Consider the following 19,274-nt stretch of genomic DNA (forward strand, 5'->3'; position numbering starts at 1 on the left):
GATAGCTGAAAGACTATCTGTACCAATGCATGCAGTACTATGTAACAACATGCATGTAGGAAATCCAGGGTTATCTGGCTGCAGCTCAGCTGTAGTAAGCCATTGGTGGAAGGATGACAGCATTCTGAGCTGCCCAGTACTGCAGAACAATTGCAAATGACAATGTGACTCATTGCGAATGCACAACCGAATGCAGGCTGACAAGCCAGAACTGTCAGTTTGTGGCTCCACCGCAATGTCCAGAACACGCCACAGGAGGAATCCTTACATCAGGGCTGTGGAGTCGGTACAAAAATCCACTGACTCCTCAGGTTAGGATTCCACCGACTTCCAACTCCTCGACTCCGACTCCTCTAATTTGCGAATTACAATTTTGTTGATTGAAAGTATGTAACATGAAATGCATCTCTTAACTGCCAATGCTTAGAAATTGTAAAATACAACTGAAGTGAGAGGGATATGGAGACTGCCATATTTATTCCCTTTTAAACAATACCAGTTACCTGGCTAGCCGGCTGATCTTCTGCCTCTAATACTTTTAGTCAGACTAAAACTAGTCCTTGGTAAGAGTACTTGTAGAAGACAGGAACATCTATCAGGCCCTAGGCAATATGACTGTGCGTACATGTAAGAGTGATGTGCAGGTATTCTGCAGGGAACAAGGGGATTCTTCCTCTATTACACATTCTTCATGCACAATCTGAACATGGATTAGGCTCTAGGCAATGTAACTGTGTGTACATGTAAGAGTGATGTGCAGGTACTCTGCAGGAGAATGAGGCTATTCTTTCTCTATTACACATTCTTCATGTACAATCTGAACCAGGTTTATGGGTGATAGACAACACCTCTGTGTTCAATGTGCACAACATTCTCAGTGGATTTCCTACAGCTCTGTGGGGAGTGCATATGTAGAGTATAGTACTACTGTGTAATAAAGTAAACCTGAGACAGATGAAATTAAAGTTTTATACATACATGAGGCTTCATCCAGCCCCCTTCAGGCTAATCAGTCCCTCGCTGTCCTCATCTGCCACCTGGATCTTCTGCTATGGGTCCAGGTACTTGAGCCAGTCGGGCATAGTGCGCATGTACACACTCCGCCACTGGGAGCGTACTACACTTGCGCAGCACTATTGCGAAGGTGCAGAATGTTCCTGGCTGTGGGAGCGTCGCGTGGACGGACTGATCTGCCTGGTTGAATTACAGGGACTCATAGCAGAATATCCAGGTGGCGGAGGAGGACAGCGACTGGATTAGCCTGAAGGAGGCTGGAGGAAGCCCCAGGTATGTATAAAACTTTTCCTTTCATCCGTCTCAGGTACCCTTAAATTCGCAGTAACCAAACCAAATTTTAACAAATCAAATTATTTGATTTCATGAGCAAAGGGAGTGCATACATTTGCATAAACCAGCATCAACGCAGAATTATTTCCATCTCATTGACTATCTCTATTAGTGACACAGCTACACATCAGGCTTTATTATTACAGCATAGATGTTATTTAGTATATGAGATTTTTGTGTACACATCATATATAGTCACAATCAGATGTGTATATCTGACTTTAAAAATACGGCGACTGCTTTATTGAAGCAGCACAAGAAACTATTGTTTGATTGGTTTATTTCATTTCTATGGACTAAGCACAGCTATTACTGTATATGTAGATTATTTATGATGACTATTATCTGAGAAATAGAACATTTTATTATATTTTCTATTTTAATTACAGTTTAAATTCATTAGCAGTCGGTGCATTTTCTCCCAACTCCGACTACCCAAAAATTGCCCCAACTCCGACTCCACAGCCCTGAAGTGTATAATAACTTTTTAAAGGGGAGATTGGAGTCAAGCCTTTTAATACAATTAGAAAGCACTGGAGGACAACCATCTCAGGGCAATTTCCTGTCTGGCGGCAAATAAGGTTTCATGTATGAATGACTTCACGGTTGAATGGAGTGTTTCAACTGTAATGACACTGAGAATTAACAAGGAGGGGTCAAGGGACACAGGGCTGCCCATTTTATAATGTAGAAATGTCACTACTTGGGCCCAAAAGGCAGCTATTGGTGGGCACTGCCAAATCAAATGAAAAAAAGGAGGCATGAGCTCCACATTTGGGACATTCATCTTTTGCACCTTCTTTGTATTTAGCAACTCTAGTGGGAGCGAGATATGACTGATACAAGATGTATATTTGCATGGCACGATCTTTGACGCAAAGGGACACTTTTTTTTTACCCGCCTCGAGTGCATCCTCCCAGTTATTATCATCCAGCTCCGATCCACAAGCCAACCAGTTAGCTTTTGCAAGTTCTGTGTACTCTATTGCTTTTGATGCAATCAGTTCTTTATACAGGTCACCGATAAGGTGTTTCACTGGACCGTTAGCTATTAAGGTTAAAAGAGAGCTTGTTCTAAGCTGCACGGGATTGTCACCTAACTGCCTAAAGAAAGCATGTTTCGACTAAAGATAGCGAAATATATGTGCAGAGGAACCAGGATATCTTTCAATCAATTGTTAAAGGGGACGAGTTTACCCACTGCCACTATTTGCCCCAGGATCATCACTCTGTTACGTTGCCAGAGGGATGTATCCAGAATTGCAGACTGCTCGGGCAGTTGAGGACTGCACCATAGGGGGGTACGAGGGTCAAAACCCCCCATGGGGCAGAGTTTGTGTGCCCGTTTCCATACTGGATGTTTTTGGGAAAGGATACTATTTGGCAATTTGGATGGGGTTTATAACCATTCATCAAATCTATCGCCACACTCTCTTTATCAAAATCCAAACTGTATCCCAGCGCCTCAGCATTGTATAGATTACCGGTGGTAAACCATGATGCTATATGTTGCAGCTATGCTGCTATATACCGTATTTTTCAGACCATAAGACGCTCCGGACCACAAGACGCACCTAGGTTGAGGGCAGAAACCAGGGAAAAAAAAATACTAAACCTGGTGCGTCCATGGTTCAGGGGCATCTTGTGGATCTTCTCCCCTCCCCAATTAATAAACCCCCTTTCTACCTCGTGTCCCCTTTGTGATTTTCTCTTCCCCGTGCCCTCCTCTGCTCCCCTGTGTTCTCTTAAATGCCCCCCTATCCTCATAGGAGCCCCCGTGTTTTCTTAAGTGCCCCTTTGTGCTCTTAGGTGCCCCCAGGTCTGTCCCATCCCCCTCTTAATCCTGTCTTCTTTTCCCATCTCTTGATCTGTGGGGAGTGTGCAGGATGGTAATGCCCCCATGTCCCCCGCGGCCGTTCCATCCCTCTAGACTTGTCTGTCTCCCCCATGTCCTCTTCTTTCCCCTCTCTGTAATCTGTGGGGAGTGTGCAGGATCGTAATGCCCCCCGTCGTGTCTACGTGGCTGTACCGTCCCTCTAGGCTTCTCTGTCCCACTTCCTCATTAGGGCTTCGGTGTGCGGGTCTTCTCCTCCCTTGTGGGTGAGTGCACGAACTGATATTTGAGCATACATATGTACGTATTTTTATATTATTTGTATAGACAGGCTGCATAGGTGGCGCCGGTAGCTACGTCATCTGTCACACACCTCTTGTATCATTGTTCTATTATTGTGTATACACCACCCCTAGTGGGATGAGATACATAGGCTGGTGCAATATTATTATTGAATATTGTATATAAATACTGTATATTATTGCCTATTACCCCCACACTCGTGTTAGACCCTTTTGTTGCCTCTTGGTTTTAATGTGAAATCCATAAAGTGAATGGGAACCTGTTACAAAAAAAGAAAGCCAGATAATTCCCTAAGGAGAGGGAGGGCTCTGGATCCTAATGAGCCTTCCCTCTTTTCTCTACCGATGCCCTCGGTGCAGTGCTTGCTCCCCCGTTTAAATCCCTTGTCGCGGGGGTCTTCGGAAGTCTTAGGGAGCTGTGTCCTCCCAAAGATAGGCGGCTCCATACTGCACACAAGCGGGAGAGGGTGCTCGCGTGTGCAGTATGAAGCGGCCCGTGTTCGGGAGCACTCGGGCTCCCGAAGACTCCCTTCGATGCCGAAAATAGTAGTATTTGACCAATTTATTTAAATACTGCCATGGGGGAGCCAGCACTGGAACAGGTACCAGGAGAGGGGAGGGAATGCTCAATAGGACCCTGAGCCTTCCCACTAAGTATCTGGCTTTCTATTTTTTAATGGGTTCCCATTTACTTTAACCACTTGAGGACCGCCCCCAGCCGATGGGCGGCGGCAAAGTCCGGGCCCAAACGACCGCAATATGCCCATCGGCGGGGGCGGCATCAGCGGTGGCTGTGCGGCGATCGCGTCATCAATGACGCGATCGCGGCCGGCAATAGGCTCCGCCCACCCTACTCGGAAACCCGCCGGCCAATCAGCAGCGCCGGCGGGTTTCAAACTTGCGCGATCCGGCCAATCAGAGTGTATAATACACTTTGTTATTGTAACAAAGTGTATTATACTGGCTGCCTCCGCTGATGGTCACTCGTCGTGCGACCATCAGAGAGGACGGCAGCCCGGCAGTTAAGGAAAAAAAACACACTTTGCCCCACACAGACCCCCCGATCGCCCACCCTAGCCCTCAGAACCCCCCCTGACCACCCAAGCACACCACTGCTAGCACCCCACCACCCACCTAAAAACCCATCAATCACTTCCTGTCACTATCTAGGGACGCTATCCCCTAGGTTAGGTCCCTAACTGCCCCCTAGGGTCCCCTGATCACCCCCCCTACCCTCAGATCCCCCCCAGACCACCCCCCTGTATACGTTTGTATACAGCTGCCTTACCCACTGATCACCTGTCTATCACCTGCCTATCACCCCTTGTCACCACCACCCATAAGAGCAGACCCTAAACTGTCCCTTGGGGGCACCTGATCACCCACCCAGACCCTCAGATTGCCCTCAGACCCCCCCTGATGATAACCTCCCCAGTGCATTGTTTACATCTATTCTCCCCTGTAATCCCTCACTGATCTCCTATCGTCACCCCGTGTCTGCCACCCACCAAATCAGGTTGACACCTAGTCAACCCCCCACACCCTCTGATCGCCCTCAGACCCCCCCCCCCCCCCCCCTGCTGATAACCTCCCCAGTGCATTGTTTACATCTATTCTCCCCTGTAATCCCTCACTGATCTCCTATCGTCACCCCGTGTCTGCCACCCACCAAATCAGGTTGACACCTAGTCAACCCCCCACACCCTCTGATTGCCCTGTGATTGGCTTTGATTGTCCCGTGATTAACTTTGATTGTGCCGTGAACTGAGTGCCCTGTGATTGGCCTGCGATTGCCCTGTGATTGCCTTTGATTGTTTCTGTTTGCCTCTGATTCCCCACTCACCACCACCCCCCTGTCACTATCCTAGTGATCTAAAAACAGTGATCAGTGAAAACTGTCACTTTTTTAGTATCACTAGTGTTAGCAGTTAGGCCAGTTAGCTAGGCCCCTTTGTAAGTGTCAGTTAGTGCTCAGCCCACTGCACCACAGTCACTAATTAGCGTCATCACTGTCGCTAATCAACATTGGTACTGTATATAGTATCTGTAAGTGATCATTACCGATCGCAGTCAGATCTATTAGGGTCACTAGGATCCACACAAAAAACGCAGTGTTTGCCCGATCAGGCCTGATCGTTCACCTGCACTTGCGTTCAGCCCGCCCCACCGCAGTGACAGAATTTTTTTTCTGATCACTGCAAAAAACACTGTACAATAGCTGTGGCACTGTAAGGGCCCGTTTCCACTGTTGCAACGCGATTTCGCCGGCATCCCGACGCTTGTAAAAACGCATGCGGATGCGTTTCCGCATGAGTTTTACCCGCGATTTCTCGTGCGAAATTAACCATGACTCTGCCAGGGCAAAATAACATTGAAAAAGGTGCGAAATCGCACGCGAATCGCGGGTAAAAACGCATGTAAAAAACGCATGCGTTTTTCCTATTAAATACATTAGCGGCGATTCCCGACGCAGGCGAATTCTGTGGATCCCGTCGTGCAGATTTGGCCCGCCGCCAAGTCGCTCCCGCACGCCACACATATGGAAACAGCCCCGGCCACTTCAATGTACCAAGCGAATCCGCATGTCGACGCTATGGTGGAAACGAGCCCTAAACCTCAGTTTTGATTTATTTTTTTATCAAAACTCAGCGACCACAGCTTTCTACCTCTCAAATACTCCCTTTTGCTAGGTAGGTGCTCTTTTTTTCTGCGTAGTCTCAGAGGAATACCCCCTAAATTTAGCAGCCCCCCATGGCAAGAAAGGGGTATTCCGATGATGAGGCTCTCAGGTACATGGCCCAGTCGGATGAGGACAATTGGGACGCCTCATTCGACGAATCTTCCGGGTCAGAGTTTGAACCTGAATTGAGCAGTGGCTCACTGACCGATAGTGATGACGAGGTTGAGGTCCCGGCTAAAGCCAGGCGTACCACACCACATGTTGTTGGACCGCAGGTGGCGCAGGATCAGCCTCAAGGGCAGCAGAGTGGTGTTCGTGCTGGTCTGAGATTTCATGGTGGGGCAGGCATCAGCAGCACATCATCTCCTGGACCTAGCACCAGTACTTCCGTAGACCCTGGTGAAGTGGCGAGCACCAGCATGGAAGTTGAAACTGGTTCGGTGGCACGTGCAGTAAGATCCCAGTCGCAGCCACCAAGAAGACGGGCCCGTACTACCCCTAGTTTACCAGAGGTGCTGGCAAACCCAAATTGGCAATCCCCTGATTCCGCCGCACCCGTACTTCCCCCTTTCACCGGCCAGTCTGGAGTCCAGGTGGAGACAGATAATCTAGGATCGGCCCTAGACTTTTTCTATCTGTTCTTCACCCAGGATCTCTTAGACTTAATTGTGACAGAGACCAACCGTAAGGCCACACAATATATAACCGCCAATCCGGAAAAGTTCCTTGCCCAGCCTTTTCGGTGGAAACCAGTCCAAGTTTCCGAAATTAAAATTTTTTTGGGCCTTCTCCTTCACACGGGACTAGTAAAGTAGAATGTGTTGCAGTCTTATTGGTCTACGGACCCAGCATATCATGTTCCCCTGTACTCTGCTGCCATGTCCAGGACACGATTTGAGAACATCCTGCGCTTCCTGCACTTCAATAACAACGAAACCTGTCATCGAAGTGACCACCCTGCTTTTGACCGGCTTCACAAAATTCGACCCCTCATAGACCACCTGTCATCCAGATTTGCAGATGCTTATACCCCTGACCAGGACATCTGCGTAGACGAGTCCCTCATACGCTTTACCGGGCGCCTTCGCATCAAACAGTACATCCCAAACAAGCGCGCCCGGTATGGGGTGAAACTGTATAAGCTCTGTGAAAGGGCCACAGGCTATACATCTTATTTTAGGGTATGAGGGAAAAGACTCAAAATTGGAGCCGGTCGGATGCCCTGACTACCTGGGGAGCAGTGGAAAGGTTGTGTGGGACTTGGTGTCACCCTTGTTCCAGAAGGGGTACCATCTTTTTGTGGACAATTATTACACAAGTGTGGCCCTCTTTCAGCACTTAAAAATAGAAAAAATCCGATGCTGTGGCACCGTGCGGCCCAGTCGCCGGGGCTTCCCCCAACGGCTCAATACCACCAGACTTCAACGGGGGCAGAGGGCCGCCTTGTGTGCTGACGACCTGCTCGCGGTGAAATGGAAGGACAAGAGGGAGGTTTACTTCCTGTCCACCATTCACGCAGACACGATAGTTGAAATTCAACGGCGAACTGAGGTCATTGAAAAACCCCTTGTCGTCCATGAGTATAATACTAACATGGGAGGGGTGGACTTCAATGACCAGAGCCCTATTTAGTTGCCCGAAAAACAAGACGCTGGTATAAAAAAAGTGTCTTTTTACCTCATTCAATTGGCAATTTACAACAGCTTTGTTCTCTACAGTAAGGCTGGGAGAACTGGATCGTTTATTCAATTTAATAAACAGATCGTGATGGAACTCCTATATCCAGGAGGTGCCGTGGCCCAACCCCAAGATGCAACTAGCCGGCTGCATGGAAGGCATTACGCCTATCCAATTCCGAGTACCCCAGGTCAACGAATCCGAAGAAAACGTTGTCGTGTCTGCAGCAGGGCTGGAACAAGGCGTGACACCACTGTTTATTGTCCCCGCTGCCCTGACCAGCCTGGCCTATGCCTAGGGGAGTGTTTTGAGAGGTACCACGAGCAGGTACACTATTAGAGAGTAGGGAACTACAGACACAGCGGTAGGCACACAAGTGTCTCTCAGTGCTATTTCACACTGCTGCGATGCGTTAGGGCAAAATGCCTAGCAAAACTAACACTTTGCTGTCCCCCCCTACGCCGGAAGTGCTTGACTTAACGCTAGTGCATGCCTACGTTACTGCGTGGCTTCTGTGGCAATATCGATCGGCACGGAAGTCATGTTAGTCTATGGCGACGCAGTTCATTACTAGGCCGAATGCTACTCTTGTGGTATTGCCTGAAGGTCTGTTTTGGACGATACGGTACGGCGGGCTCGACCCACCGGATATGTCAATATGCAGTGTGAAACCAAACATCGGGTTTCCAGAGACCCTAATACACAGGGCTGCCAGAAACCTCTCCTTTCACTTGGGACAAATTGCGTAATGTACTTCGCCAAAACTCTGTGCGATTTGCACTTCGCACATTGTTCCATGGGGGAGGAGAGGTTTGTCCTCGGGAGGTAAGTTAAAAAAAACCAAAAAACCAGGTAAGCAAAGAAGTTAATGTTTGGTTTGCAATGTTAAGTTTTTTTATTACAAAAGTTCAAAGTTTATTAATGTTAATGAAGTAATTGCTTTGCTGCTTGCTTGTTTTTTGTATTTTTTTTTCTCTTTTTCCATCCAATAACCTTCCAGGTGGACCGAGCGAACGACTAACCAGCTGCAGCACTGATGGTGGATCCTGACAGAACATTGCGCGTCTGTCAGCTTACACACAAGTCGGTGCATGTAGTGCTGCAGGACGAGATTTCTCCTCCGCAGTCAAAAAGATAAGTTTGCCGAGGCATATGGGCCGAGGAGTGGTGTTGGGGTTTCATATGCTTTGGCAAGCACTTTGTATCAAAAAAGAACTCTGGCAATGATTTGTTCATCCACATCGATCGGTGTGAATGCATAAATCAGGTTTGCCAGGGCATACGAGCTGGTGGGTTTGGATTTTTGGGGCGGCAGCTCCTATGTCCTGGCAGACGCCTTCCCCTCTTTATTTTTTTCAAATTTTTTTGGCAGATATTTTTTCATCCACATTGATTGATTGATTTTTTGACGTTCATTTTTCCTTTCAGCCCAGAGTGCATTACCCTTATGCCCAATATAAGGAGTATAGCAGAAACTCCTAATACTGGCCATACATGTAATGATTGCAGAGACCCTAAAATGCCAGGACAGACCCCACGAATGATGCCATTTTGGAAAGAGGACACCCCAAAGTATTCCGTTAGGTGCATGGTGAGTTCATAGAATATTTTATTTTTTGTCACAAGTTAGCAGAAATTGTGTTTGTTTGTTGTTTTTCACAAAATGTCATTTTCCGCTAACTTGTGACAAAAAATAAAATTTTCTATGAACTCACCATGGCCCTCATGGAATACCTTAGCGTGTATTCTTTCCTTAATTGGGTCATTTGTGGGGTTTGTTAACTGTCCTGGCAAGTGGGGGGGGGTGCTAAATTGTAAGCAAACCTGTAAAGCCAGAAGGTGCTCATTGGACTTTGGGCCCCTTAGCGCAGTTAGGGTGCACAAAAGTGCCACCCATGTGGTATCGCCGTACTCAGGAGAAGTAGTACAATGTGTTTTGGGGTGTATTTTTACACATACCCATGCTGGGTGGGAGAAATATCTCTGTAAATGGACAATTGTGTGTAAAAAAAAAAGCAAAAGATTGTCATTTACAGAGATATTTCTCCCACCCAGCATGTGTATGTGTAAAAATACTCCCCAAAACACATTAAACTACTTCTCCTGAGTACGGCGATACCACGTGTGGCACTTTTTTGCACCCTAACTGCGCTAAGGGGCCCAAAGTCCAATGAGTACATTTAGGATTTCAAGGGTCATTTTGAGAAATTTCGTTTCAAGACTACTCACGGTTTAGGGCCCCTAAAATGCCCGGACAGTATAGGAACCCCACAAATTACCCCATTTTAGAAAGAAGACACCCCAAGGTATTCTGTTAGTAGTACGGTGAGTTCATAGAAGATTTTATTTTTTGTCACAAGTTAGCGGAAATTGATTTTTATTAGTTTTTTTCATTTTCCGCTAACTTGCGACAAAAACTAAAATCTTCTATGAACTCACCGTATTTTTCTCCTACCCAGCATGGGTATGTGTAAAAATACACCCCAAAACACATTGTACTACTTCTCCTGAGTACGGCGATACCACATGTGTGGCACTTTTTTGCACCCTAACTGCGCTAAGGGGCCCAAAGTCCAATGAGTACCTTTAGGATTTCACAGGTCATTTTGAGAAATTTCGTTTCAAGACTACTCCTCACGGTTTAGGGCCCCTAAAATGCCAGGGCAGTATAGGAACCCCACAAATGACCCCATTTTAGAAAGAAGACACCCCAAGGTATTCTGTTAGGAGTACGGTGAGTTCATAGATTTTATTTTTTGTCACACGTTAGCGGAAAATGACACTTTCTGAAAAAAACCAATAAAAATCAATTTCCGCTAACTTGTGACAAAAAATAAAATCTTCTATGAACTCACCGTACTAACGGAATACCTTGGGGTGTCTTCTTTCTAAAATGGGGTCATTTGTGTGGTTCTTATACTGTCCTGGCATTTTAGGGGCCCTAAACCGTGAGGAGTAGTCTTGAAAACAAATGTCTCAAAATGACCTGTGAAATCCTAAAGGTACTCATTGGACTTTGGGCCCCTTAGCGCAGTTAGGGTGCAAAAAAGTGCCACACATGGGGTATCGCCCTACTCGGGAGAAGTAGTATAATGTGTTTTGGAGTGTATTTTTAAACATACCCATGCTGGGTGGGAGAAATCTCTCTGTAAATGGACAATTGTGTGTAAAAAAAATCAAAAGATTGTCATTTACAGAGATATTTCTCCCACCCAGCATAGGTATGTGTAAAAATACACCCCAAAACACATGATACTACTTCTCCTGAGTACGGCAATACCAGATGTGTGACCCCTTTTTGCAGCCTAGGTGCGCTAAGGGGCCCAACGTCCAATGAGCTCCTTTAGGCTTTACAGGGGTGCTTACAATTTAGCACCCCCCAAAATGCCAGCACAGTAAATTCACCCCACAAATGACCCCATTTTGGAAAGTAGACACTTCAAGGTATTCAGAGAGGGGCACGGTGAGTCCGTGGCAGATTTCTTTTTTTTTTTGTCGCAAAGTGTCATTTTCCGCTTACTTGTGACAAAAAATAATATCTTCTATGAACTCACTATGCCTCTCAGTGAATACTTTGGGATGTCTTCTTTCCAAAATGGGGTCATTTGGGGGGTATTTATATTATCCTGGAATTCTAGCCCCTCATGAAACATGACAGGGGGTCAGAAAAGTCATAGATGCTTGAAAATGGGAAAATTCACTTTTTGCACCATAGTTTGTAAACGCTATAACTTTTACCCAAACCAATCAATACAGGTTGAATGGGTTTTTTTTAATCAAAAACATGTTTGTCCACATTTTTCGCGCTGCATGTATACAGAAATTTTACTTTATTTGAAAAATGCCACACAGAAAGTAAAAAAAATCATTTTTTTTGCCAAAATTCATGTCTTTTTTGATGAATATAATAAAAAGTAAGAACCGCAGCAGCAATCAAATAGCACAAAAAGAAAGCTTTATTAGTGACAAGAAAAGGAGCCAAAATTCATTTAGGTGGTAGGTTGTATGAGCGAGCAATAAACCGTGAAAGCTGCAGTGGTCTGAATGGAAAAAAAAGTGCCTGGTCCTTAAGGGGTAGAAAGACTGTGGTCCTCAAGTGGTTAAATAAAGAATTATATTTTGTTATGGAGCTAGTTGCTCACTGATTTGGATATGTCATGGACGCTTTTCTTGTTGTACTCCTTACTAAATAGGTGATGGCTTACTGAACATAAAGAGCCAAGATTTGAACCCAGGTCTCCAGTGTCAGAGGCGGAGCCCTTAGCCATTACACTATCCAGCCACTGCGGAGGAGAAGCTGCTGGGAATATCTTTGGATACTGACCTTAGACCAGGTTTCTTGCCTTATTGGAGGGATGAAAATGTCAAGGGATTGACTTGAGACCAGGTCCCCAAGGTTTGCTAGTTAGATATCTGGGACTTCTTGTTCATTGAATATCCTGACAAGGACCAGTAGGACTTCATAATAGTTAAAGTAATAATAGTTAAAGGGAACCTTAAAGTGAATGGTTACCGATTAAAAAAAAGAAAAGTCAGATACTCACCTAAGGAGAGGGAAGGCTCGGTGCCCGGTGGATCCTCTGTTCAAATCCCCCCGCCGCGGGGGACTTCGGAAGTCTTCGGGAGCACTCGGGCTCCCGAAGACGGGCCGCTTCTTACTGCGCACGCGCAAGTGCGTCATAGTGAGCACTCTCCCATGCGAAGTATGGAGCGGCCCATCTTCGGGAGCCCAAATGCTCCAGAAGACTTCCGAAGTGGCAGTATTTGACCAAACTGGTCGAATACTGCAACGGGGGATCGTGAGCGGGACCGGGTACCGGGAGAGGAGAGGGAAGTCTCATTAGGACCAGGCCTTCCCTCTCCTTAGGTGAGTATCTGACTTTTCTTTTTTTTAAATCGGTACACATTGGCTTTAACTGTGGGCCCCCCAAAAAATTCACTTACCTTGGACTTTCCCAAGCCTCCTGCAGCCGTCCTGTGCCCGCGCCGGTCCTTCGGTGCCCTCCGGTCTCCCTCCGCGGCTAAGTTTCATTTTCGGCCGACTGCCAGTCGTCCTCCAGCAAAGCGTCCTCTTCTTCCGCATTCCCCGCCATAAAGAGCGTCCTGCATGACGACTGGCAGTCGGGCCGAAAACGAAACTTAACCGCGGAGGGAGACCGGAGGGCACCGAAGGCCTGGCACGGGCACAGGACGGCTGCAGGAGGCTTGAGACAGCCCCAGGTAAGTGAATTTTCTTTGGGCCCACAGTTAAGGTTCCCTTTAATTAGGTGGATTGTGTTGTCTTGCAAGCTTGCTACTGGGACTTTTGGGACTGTATTTCTTTCACTGCGGTACTGGGACTTGTAGTTCCTAAGGTTTGCTAAAGAATACTGGACTGTGGAGACTTGGAAAATTGCCAATTTCGGGACTTGTATGGAACATGCAAACTGCATCCAACAAGTAAACCTAATGCTGGGTACACACTGAGATTTACTGTCAGATCGATTATTTCCAACATGTCCGATTTGCTTTCCGATCGATTTCTGTGAACATTAATAGGAAATCAATCGGAAAATGCTTGGGAATCGATCGGAAAGCAAATCAGACATGTTGGAAATAATCGATCTGACAGTAAATCGGCCAGAAAATCTCAGTGTATACCCAGCATTAGACGGAACCAGAGCTGAAATCAATATGATTTTGGGTACACTTTAAGAACTGTGTCTGCACAGCTAAGCACTTGTTAGTGAATATTTATTTTCACTATGCTCGTGCAGTTTGAAACCTGTGCAGTTCTCAATCACACTGAGCGGCTTGGGGGAACTTCCTGGTTTTGGTATTCTATTGAAAGATACTGAAGATCAATTCGAAAACTAAAGAGAAGAGGTGTGGGGGGACCCCTGAGTAAAACCCAAGTTGCCTCAGGACACTCAGGAGGAGGTTATCTAGCCCACTGTGGGCTTCATACATTTTGGGGGGTCTCAGTTCAGGGGTACTATGACATCTCCTTGAAGTGTGCCAATAATCTACATTATATACAGAGTACCTACTATTGACTATCCTCCTGGTCCCCTTTACAGCTGCCTAAAAAAGGACATCTACTTACCTGGGGTTTCCTCCAGCCCCTAGCAGCCGCTATGTCCCTCGCTGCAGCTCCGCTCTCAGCCGCTGGCTTCCGGGCTTTTAAAATATCTAGTGCTGAAAAGCTCTTGTAGTGTGAATCAGTCCTAAGGGCTTGAGCCCACTGACACAGTTGGTCCACTTTTCAGCAACATATGAATGCTACACGTGCTGAAAAGTGGATACAACTGCATTAGTGGGCTTAGGCCCTAAGGATTTTCCCCCCCCCACAGCCGCCTAGAGGATGAGCAGCCCGAGAGGACAGCGAGGGACCAGATAGGCTACGGAGGGAATGGGTTAAGTCCCAGGTAAGTAAAAAAAATGTTTTATTGATGTTTACTTTAACCATCCTGGCGTTATGATTATTTCCAGATTTAAGGTCTTAAAACCATAACATTTTTTCACAAGCTTTTAGACCCCCAAACCAATAAGAAAAACATACTTCAGAGAGGTCTGCAGCAGCTCCTGCATGAAACTCACTCAGGCACAGGATTACCACTTTCCGTCTTAAGCCGGACTTGGGATTACCGCTAAAAGGAGGTAACCTAAGCCAAACCTGAAGACAAATGAGATACTTACACAAGAAGGCTTCCCACAACCTCCTGGAGACTACCCCCTTTATGGTCCCTTTTCCACTAGCAGTCGCTAGCGTTCACGCTGAACGCTAGCGATCGCTGAATCGAAAAGCTAAAAAATTACCGGCAATTTCCTGACGTTTGTGGCCGCGATTTTGCTATGCTATGCACTGCATAGCAAAATCGCTGCAAATATCGCTCCGCCGCGCGTTCGCGTTCTTTTAAAAAACGAATCGCGGTAGTGGAAATGACCTACCGCGATTCCTATGTTAAAAAGCAAACCGTAGCAATTGTAAAATCGCTAGCGGTTTGCGACTTTCTGATTCAGCCAGCGCAAACGCGCTAGTGGAAAAGGGCTCTATGATTGACTGCACTCCTCTTCTGTACGAGAATAGACATACTGCACCTGTGCAAAATGGCCCCATCTGTGAAGTAGCACAGAGTCACTCCTGTATGACTAGCTTTGGCATACTTTGCAGGCGAAGCGGTATATTCATGCAGGACCAGTACAGCGGTATTTCCTAGGGGGCAGTTACACCACACTTTTGCATGAACAGGAGCGCACCACGCAACATATCCATTAAGCTCATGTCAGATAAATCCTGGGGGTCAATGCTTGGCAACAGTGGGGGGTCAGGAGCACATGTAGAGAATTCTCTCTTCCAAGGCAAGTATGTAATTGTTGTCAGATACCTCCCAGGGGACAGTTGACCTTTCCAAATATGTCAATTCTTGCGCAGAGACCCAGATCAGCCCCTTAATTAAAGTTTAAATAACTTTACAAAAATGACAAGTCTGGCTTCATAATGTACTCTCTAAAATGAGATATTACTTATCAAGCCAGGTGCAGAGAGGTCAGAAGTCAACATGAAATCGACTACTGGAGAAATCACCAGTACACTCAGAGCAGTGCTATGATAGGTGTGATAGAAAGTTGGAGCAACGGTCCGGTTGTCAGGGCAGCCGCGCACTATGGCTCGGGGGACTGCGCCATAGCACGCTGGAAGGCCGCAGCGGGACACACAGCCACCAGCACCCACTACATGACATATACAGACACGTGTGTGACAACAGCGCCATTTATAATAAACCAAAATCATTATAAAACCAACACAATCCACCACCACCATTACCTTCTCTCAGCTTCGTCGTCTGCCCGCTACCTCTCAAGGGAAACGCCCTGACTCACGCCTGCGCCTTGGCCCGCCTTCTCGCGCCGCTGATTGGAGAAGCGTTCAGCCACACCGAGGAGCCGCTTTTCCTATTGGCGTGCTGCGAGCGGCGCGCTTGGCCTGGACTCCGCAGAGCGGCGTCACGTGACTGCCATTAGTTTTAGCGGAGGAGTCCCGTTATTGCAAGCAAGTGGGCAAGTTTGTGGTTGAGATGCTGCGCATTGCACTGTTCTTGCATAACGGTACTACCGTGTTCAGATATTTTATGACATAAAACGTGTGCTGGGATTTGCTATAAGATATTTGCATGTTTGTATCTGATTTGGAATTGGATTAGATGCAAAGTGTCATTTTAGCCATGGGCATGGATCTTCAATGCTTTTTTTTTTTTTTTTTAAAGGGACACTGTAGGGGGGTCAGGGGAAAATGAGTTGAAGTTACCCGAGGCTTCTGAAAACCACTGCGCCTGCGTTGCTGTATCCTCACTCCCGCTGATGGCATCAGAAGCGTACTGCGTAGGCCCAGTATGGTCTGTGCATGCGCTCCTGGTGACATCAGAGGAAGCGAGGACATAGCACCGCAGGCGCAGTGGTTTTCAGTCTTTAAAGTCCGAAATTCCAGAAGTGAACCGGAGGCGGGGCCGAAGCATCGGTGAGTGGCTGCACGGGCACAGGATGCCTGCGGGGGACCATTAGAAGCCCCGGGTAGCTTCAACTCATTTTCCCCGACCCCCCCTACAGTATCCCTTTAAGTGACATTTACCTGGGCTATTACCGCCCACCTGCAGACATCCTGTCCCATGCCTGTCCTCAAGGATCTTCTTTTCCCCCGCCACGGCTCACTTTCGTTACTGCTGACTTACAAGTCCATGGCAATTGCGCCTGCCCAGCCCTGGCTGCGCGCATTCTCGTTCACACTCCCATGGCCAGGAGCACCTTGTACTGCGCAGGATGCCCCCGGCGACGGGAGCAAGGACGCGCTCAGCCAAGCAGTTGCAACTGCCGTCAATCTATAAGATGGCCGAAGTGAAAGTGAGCTGTCAGCGGGGTACTAGACTCGAGGATCCTTTAGGACCGGCAGGGGACAGGACAGCTGCAGGGGGACAATAGTAGACCCAGGTAAGTGAAACGTTAAAAAAAAAATGATATATATATATAAATAAAATCTTTAATTTTGGGAAATATGCTGTTATAAAGTGAGAGAGAGCTAATATAGTTGAGATAATCCACCCCAGAAACTCAGTGATGTAGCTAAGGAACTGTGGGCCCCGATGCACGTTTTACAATGGGGCCCCCAAGCACTCTATACATAACAATTGATACGGCGCACCAAAACCTGCCAATGGCAACTACAGTAACAGAGGTGCATAGAGGGGTTGGGGAACAGTTTGTTAATAATTACCACTATTCAAAGTATCTATAGAAGTGATTATTATGAGCACAGGACCAATAGGAAGCTAATATTGTAGTTGAGGGAGAGCCCTTCGGGGCTTAAGGGCCCTGATGCGGTTGCAACCCCTATTGCTACGCCCCTGGGGAAACTTCATAGACAACTGCAGTTCCCTGCAACACTGTATCAAGAAAATTTGCCTCCAAAACACTTTCCAACCGCACCTACTGAATAGGTTTAGCAAAGCTGTGGAAGGCGAACAGAGTGCCATGCCTGAAGGCCGCGTGCGAGGGTCCTGGTGGGCAATTTTAGAATTTGGCAGTCTATGTGCGTACGTACTTGATGGGCACTTTGATTTTAGCAGCGGACAGTTTGCTGCAATTTATTGCAGGGAGCGGGCAGTTGGAATGGCTGTTGTCTATGAGGTTTCCCAGTGGGTCTGCTCACCTAGAACAGCTCCATAAAGTGATTCTATCCTATAAGTCTTGGTTCACGCCTAAAAAGGTGGCCAGTCCTGTCGCTTTTGTATGTTTTTCTGTGGCTGTGTTCACATATAAAATGCTTACATTTTTAGCCCAGTCAGCTAAAACTGATTAAAAAAGTGATGCAAAACTTATAAAAACTGACTGGATAGCACTGGACCGAAAATTTGCAGATTTATGTATAAACCGGTCCTAACTGTTTTGGCTTTGTTTATCGCTATGCTTTGTTTCAATGTATGAAAAATGCTGTGGTCTGAAATTCAATTTTTCTAGCAATATTACATGTAGGCGAAACATAGGGATGATCACTGAGATGCAAATATTTGCGAGTTCATGCAGGATTATGTAAATATTCATGCAAATACATGCAGCTAGCAAGTGGACCAATCAATTCCCATCCAGGTTTAATTTAATTGGTACATTTAAAGCTGCATATATTTGCATAAAAATGTACATAATTCTGCATGACCTCAGAAATGTTTGTATTTCATTGATCATCCCTAGTGAGACAAGCTTGAGACTAGGTTCACAGTGGGCCATTGCAACGCAGAATAATTATGCACGTCAACTCACTTCCCATACATTTCTTTGGGCCTGTTCACAGTAAAGCGTTGTAACTGCTCACATTTTTCTAACTCACTGCATGCAGGCTTTGCATTTAAGTCTATGCCCAGGCTCATTGTAGTTTAAACATTTTAACAAATGGGTTATGCAGCTGACCACTTAATTCACCCTGAGGGTAGGCAGGGTTCACACGCCATATGCTAAAAATGCTCCAGATGTGATGGGCCATGTTAATCAATGGGCTGGCTCACGTTAGTGCAGTTCCTGCATGTGGGAAAAAATAACTGCTGCATGCTAGTTTTTTGGGATTCCGATTGCCGACAGTCAACTGCTGTCGGCAGACAAATGGTGAAGATGCACACAACAAATCTTAGTGGCTGTTTTCCATGGACCCAAGTGTGATCTTCCTTAAGGGCTCTTTAACAGTGTGACGTTAAAGTCGCACATTACAACAGCATGTAACGCACAATAACTTACAGCAATGAAAAATCAATGGGCTGTTCACAGTGCAGACTGTGCACGTTAACGCTGCACGTTAAGGCTGCTTTCACAGTAAGACGTTACAGGCGCACGTTAGTGCAGCCTGTAACGCAGCCCCACCGCACAGTAATGAAAAATCAATGGGCTTATCACAGTGCCCACGTTGCATTACATTGTAGCGCAGCACATCCGTTGAGAGTGCTGCATGCTGTGCGTTATGCGCGGCAGAGCCGCGTTAGACTGTGCGCACATGCTCAGTAGTGTTGGGGAGGAGTGGAGAGCGGCTAGGCACATGGCTAATTAATATTCACTGCATGGTGTGACGTGCAGTGTTTACTTCCTGGAGCGGCCGCTCTGTGCGGCGATTGGCCAGGCGGGACCACGTGATGCCGCATGCGTCCAAGAGTACGCATCACGGACGCCAGAATGAGCTGCACAACGCGGCTCACTCTGACGTCCACATAAGAGAGCACCAGGCGTTGCGTTAGGGGCACGTTATGTGCCCTATAACGTCCCCTAAACGCAACATCCTGGTGTGTAAGTAGCCTAAATGAAAGTACTGCATGCTATGCGTTATACATGTTTTTAGCTGCGTTAGACTGTTTGCACATGCTCAGTAATGTTTTTTTTTTTTTTAACGCATGCGCTGTTTTCGTTCTATCACTGTGCGACG

General features: G+C 46.8%; 1 protein-coding gene across 1 annotated transcript in view; it reads right to left on the minus strand.

Annotated features, from left to right (window-relative positions):
* Nucleotides 1-15,803, minus strand: part of PIWIL2 (piwi like RNA-mediated gene silencing 2) — a 217,451-nt gene extending 201,648 nt beyond the window's left edge. The window contains exon 1 of the mRNA XM_068274691.1: nt 15,648-15,803. The gene's annotated coding sequence lies outside the window, so the exon portion shown is untranslated. The remainder of the gene's footprint in view (nt 1-15,647) is intronic.
* Nucleotides 15,804-19,274: the final 3,471 nt, after the last annotated feature.

Source organism: Hyperolius riggenbachi, chromosome 3 (assembly GCF_040937935.1).
Source record: "Hyperolius riggenbachi isolate aHypRig1 chromosome 3, aHypRig1.pri, whole genome shotgun sequence".
Lineage (NCBI taxonomy): Eukaryota > Metazoa > Chordata > Amphibia > Anura > Hyperoliidae > Hyperolius > Hyperolius riggenbachi.